The 5,139-nt window shown below is 40.0% G+C and overlaps 1 non-coding gene across 1 annotated transcript; it reads right to left on the reverse strand.

Moving 5' to 3' along the window:
* Positions 1 to 4,411: 4,411 nt before the first annotated feature.
* On the reverse strand, positions 4,412 to 4,481 carry trnae-uuc (transfer RNA glutamic acid (anticodon UUC)). Its single transcript has one exon. It is a non-coding gene; the product is annotated as a tRNA-Glu (tRNA).
* Positions 4,482 to 5,139: the final 658 nt, after the last annotated feature.

Consider the following 5,139-nt stretch of genomic DNA (forward strand, 5'->3'; position numbering starts at 1 on the left):
ATCTGAGCACTGCGCCCAGAAAAATACGCGTTGCGATACAGACTAGACGTCATGTTGGGGAGATCTAAAATCGAAAATACTATGTAAATAATCCATTACCTTTGATTCTCTTCATCAGATGTCACTTCCAGGTATCACAGGTCCATAACGAATGTAGTTTTGTTCAAAAAAGCTCATCATTTATGTCCAAAAATCTCCGTCTTGTTAGCACATGATCTAAGCCAGCCGGACTTCTCGTCATGAACGAGGGGAAAAAATATATTTCCGTTCGTTCAAACATGTCAAACGTTGTATAGCATAAATCATTAGGGCCTTTTTTAACCAGAACATGAATAATATTCAAGGTGGACGAATGCATACTCTTTTATAACGTATTGGAACGAGGGTACCCAACATGAACTCGCGCGCCAGGTGTCTAATGGGACATCATCGTTCCATGGCTCTTGTTCGGTCAGATCTCCCTCCAGAAGACTCAAAACACTTTGTAAAGGCTGGTGACATCTAGTGGAAGCAATAGGAAGTGCCAAAATATTCCTCAGCCCCTGTGTTTTTCAATGGGATAGGTTTAAAGTCAATACAACACATCAGGTATCCACTTCCTGTCAGAAAATGTCTCAGGGTTTTGCCTGCCAAATGAGTTCTGTTATACTCACAGACACCATTCAAACAGTTTTAGAAACTTTAGAGTGTTTTCTATCCATATATAATAAGTATATGCATATTCTAGTTACTGGGTAGGATTAGTAACCAGATTAAATCGGGTACATTTTTTTTATCCAGACGTGCAAATGCTGCCCCCTAGCCCTAACAGGTTAACAAACTATTGTTTTTGGCCAGTCGGTTAGGACATCTACTTTGTGCATGACACAAGTAATTTTTCCAACAATTGTTTACAGACAGATTATTTCACTTATAATTCACTGTATCACAATTCCAGTGGGTCAGAAGTTTACATACACTACGTTGACTGTGCCTTTAAACAGCTTGGAAAATTCCAGAAAATGATGTCATGGCTTTAGAAGCTTCTGATAGGCTAATTGACATCATTTGAGTCAATTGGAGGTGTACTTGTGTATGTATTTCAAGGCCTACCTTCAAACTCAGTGCCTCTTTGCTTGACATCATGGGAAAATCAAAAGAAATCAGCCAAGACCTCCACAAGTCTTGGGAGCAATTTCCAAACGTCTGAAGGTACGACATTCATCTGTACAAGCAATAGTACGCAAGTATAAACATCATGGGACCAGGCAGCCGTCATACGGCTCAGGAAGGAGACGTGTTCTGTCTCCTAGAGATGAATGTACTTTGGTGCGAAAAGTGCAAATCAATCGCAGAACAACAGCAAAGGACCTTGTGAAGGTGCTGGAGGAAAAGAGGTACAAAAGTATCTATATCCACAGTAAAACAAGTCCTATTTTAATATAATCTGAAAGGCCGCTCAGCAAGGAAGAAGCCACTGCTCCAAAACCGAAGAACACCATCCCAACTGTGAAGCACGGGGGTGGCAGCATCATGTTGTGGGGGTGCTTTGCTGCAGGAGGGACTGGTGCACTTCACAAAATAGATGGCATCATGAGGAAGGAACATTATGTTGATATATTATAGCAACATCAGTCAAGAAGTTAAAGCTTGGTCGCAAATGGGTTTTTCAAATGGACAATGACCAGATTGCGCAGAACTGAAAAAGCGTGTGCTAGCAAGGAGGCCTACAAACCTGACTCAGTTACACCAGCTCTGTCAGGAGAAATGGGCCAAAATTCACCCAACTTATTGTGGGAAGCTTGTGTACCCGAAACGTTTGACCCAAGTTAAACAATTTAACCTCTATGGGACCAGCGGGACGAATTCGTCCCACCTACGTAACATCCACTGCCAGCCTGTGGCGCGATTTTCAAAATCTTCAAAATCCTATTACTTCAATTTCTCAAACATATGACTATTTTACAGCCATTTAAAGATAAGACTCTCGTTAATCTAACCACACTGTCCGATTTCAAAAAGGCTTTACAACGAAAGCAAAACATTAGATTATGTCAGCAGAGTACCAAGCCAGAAATAATCAGACACCCATTTTTCAAGCCAGCATATAATGTCACCAAAACCCAGAAGACAGCTAAATGCAGCACTCACCTTTGATGATCTTCATCAGATGACAACCCTAGGACATTATGTTATACAATACATGCATGTTTTGTTCAATCAAGTTCATATTTATATCAAAAACCAGCTTTTTACATTAGCATGTGACGTTCAGAACTAGCATACCCCCCGCAAACTTACGGGGAATTCGCTAACATTTTACTAAATTACTCACGATAAACGTTCACAAAAAGCATAACAATTATTTTAAGAATTATAGATACAGACCTCCTCTATGCACTCGATATATCCGATTTTAAAATAGCTTTTTGGTGAAAGCACATTTTGCAATATTCTAAGTATATAGCCCAGGCATCACGGGCTCGCTATTTAGACACCCGGCAAGTTTAGCACTCACCATAATCATATTTACTATTATAAAAATGTCATTACCTTTTGTTGTCTTCGTCAGAATGCACACCCAGGACGTCTACTTCAATAACAAATGTTGGTTTGGTCCAAAATAATCCATCGTTATATCCGAATAGCGGCGTTTTGTTCGTGCGTTCCAGACACTATCCGAAATAGTAAAGAAGTGTCGCGCGCTTGGCGCAATTCCTGACAATAAAATTCAAAGTATTCCATTGCCGTACGTCGAAGCATGTCAACCGCTGTTTAAAATCAATTTTTACGTCATTTTTCTCGTAGAAAAGCGATAAAATTCCGACAGGGAATCTCCTTTTCGGCAAACAGAGGAAAAAATCCCAAAGGCGGGGGCGGTCGGGGTCACGCGCATAAGCTAGTGTCTCTTGATGGGCCACTTGAGAAAGGCGATAATGTGTTTCAGCCTGGGGCTGGATTGACGACATTCTCTTTTTTCCCGGGCTATGAGAGCCTATGGACGACGTGGGAAGTGTCACGTTAGAGCAGAGATCCTTAGTAAATGATAGAGATGGCAAAGAAGTTCCAGAAATGGTCAGACAGGCCACTTCCTGTAAAGGAATCTCTCAGGTTTTGACCTGCCATTTGAGTTCTGTTATACTCACAGACACCATTCAAACAGTTTTAGAAAATTTAGGGTGTTTTCTATCCATATGTAATAAGTATATGCATATTCTAGTTACTGAGTAGGAGTGGTAACCAGATTAAATCGGGTATGTTTTTTATCCAGCCGTGTCAATGCTGCCCCCTAGCCCTAACAGGTTAAAGGCAATGCTACCAAATACTAATTGAGTGTATGTAAACTTCTGACCCACTGGGAATGTGATGAAAGAAGTAAAAGCTGAAATGAATCATTCTCTCAACTATTATTCTGACATTTCACATTCTTAAAATAAAGTGGTGATCCTAACTGACCTAAGACAGGGAATTTTTACTGGGATTAAATGTCAGGAATTGTGAAAAACTGAGTTTAAATGTATTTGGCTAAGGTTTATGTAAACTTCTGACTTCAGTTGTATACGATTTTTGTGCATATACCAAACTAATTGGGTGGTTGTTTGATGAAGTGAAGTTTCAGTTGTCATTGATCATGTGATTCTGATAAAGTGATACAGGCATCGGCACGTGCTTCAAAGTAAACTGCTTAGTGATTTCAATGCATGACTTGGAGCTCCGGTATCAAACACACATCCTGGTCTTACGGCCGGGGGTTTTCCCCGCCAAAAGGCTCAGCACAACCTCAGTCCACACCTCGACTACTGTCCACCAGTGATGGAAAAAGTACCCAATTGTCATACTTGAGTAAAAGTAAAGATATCTTAATAGAAAATGACTCAAGTATATCTACAAGTAAAACTGAAAGTCACTCAGTAATATATTACTTGATTAAAAATATAGCATTTGCTTTAAAATATACTTAAAGGTCATGAACAGTCAAAATAATGTTTTTCATGAAATGGGAGGATATTTTGAGGAAACCAGATCAAAGTACGAAAAATTACTGTTGCTTCTACATTGATAAAGTGTGATCATAAAGTTACCAGTCCCATCCACCATGTCAAACACTTGGATTCATTATTAAGTGGTCAAGGTGACATCACCTTAACTCTCCTTTTAATACACCAATGGTAACATGATATTCTCTTACCTAATTTAAATAAGTACCGCCTTGTAACCAACATCGGAGATGGCGTGTTTGCGGATGGGAGTGATTTATATAGCTAGATAGCTACTTTACTGGTGTCAAATTTTTTATTTAGGGTGTCAGCAAATATAATTCAAAGTTTATCCTATTCATCTATGGTAAAGCACTTATTTTTACATTTTAGCAGACGCTCTTATCCAGAGCGACTTACATTGCATACATTTCATAAAAAAAATTATTCCGTACTGGTCCCCCGTGGGAATCGAACCCACAACCCTGGTGTTGAAAACACCATGCTCTACCAACTGAGCCACACTTATATGTTTCCTCATTCAGCTGTGATTGGTGTCAGCTAGTTACTGGCTAGCTAGGTCTTCATTTTCATTTTAGTCATTTAGCAGACACTCTTATCCAGAGCAACCTACAGTAGTGAATGCATACATACATACATTTCATAATTGTTTTTCTGTGCTGGCCCCCCTGTGGGAATCGAACCCACAACCCTGGCGTTGCAAACACCATGCTCTACCAACTGAGCTACAGGGAAGTCTTCAGCCAGTATGGAACAAAAGGGGGTAAGAGTCGTTCAAAACCCTGACGCAGTTGTAAAGTGAACACATCTGTCAGTGCTGCTGTATTATTTGTATTTATTAAGGATTCCTGGCAGCAGCTACTCTTCCTGGGGTCCAGCAAAATTAAGGCAGTTACATACAATTTAAATTAGTCAATGTCTCCTCCACTTTGAGCCATGAGTGATGTACATGCATATTATTAATATTAGCTCTCAGTGTACACTTAATAAGGGCCAGCCTCACTGCCTTGTTCTGAGCAAATTGTAATTTTCAGAGGTCACTCTTTGTGGCACCTGACCACATGACTGAACAGTAGTCCAGTTGTGACAAAACTAGAGCCTGTAGGACCTGCCTTGTTGATAGTGTTGTTAAAAAGGCAGAGCAACGCTTTATTAAGGACAG

Source organism: Salmo salar, chromosome 19, assembly GCF_965601325.2.
Source record: "Salmo salar chromosome 19, fSalSal1, whole genome shotgun sequence".
Taxonomy (NCBI): Eukaryota; Metazoa; Chordata; class Actinopteri; order Salmoniformes; family Salmonidae; genus Salmo; species Salmo salar.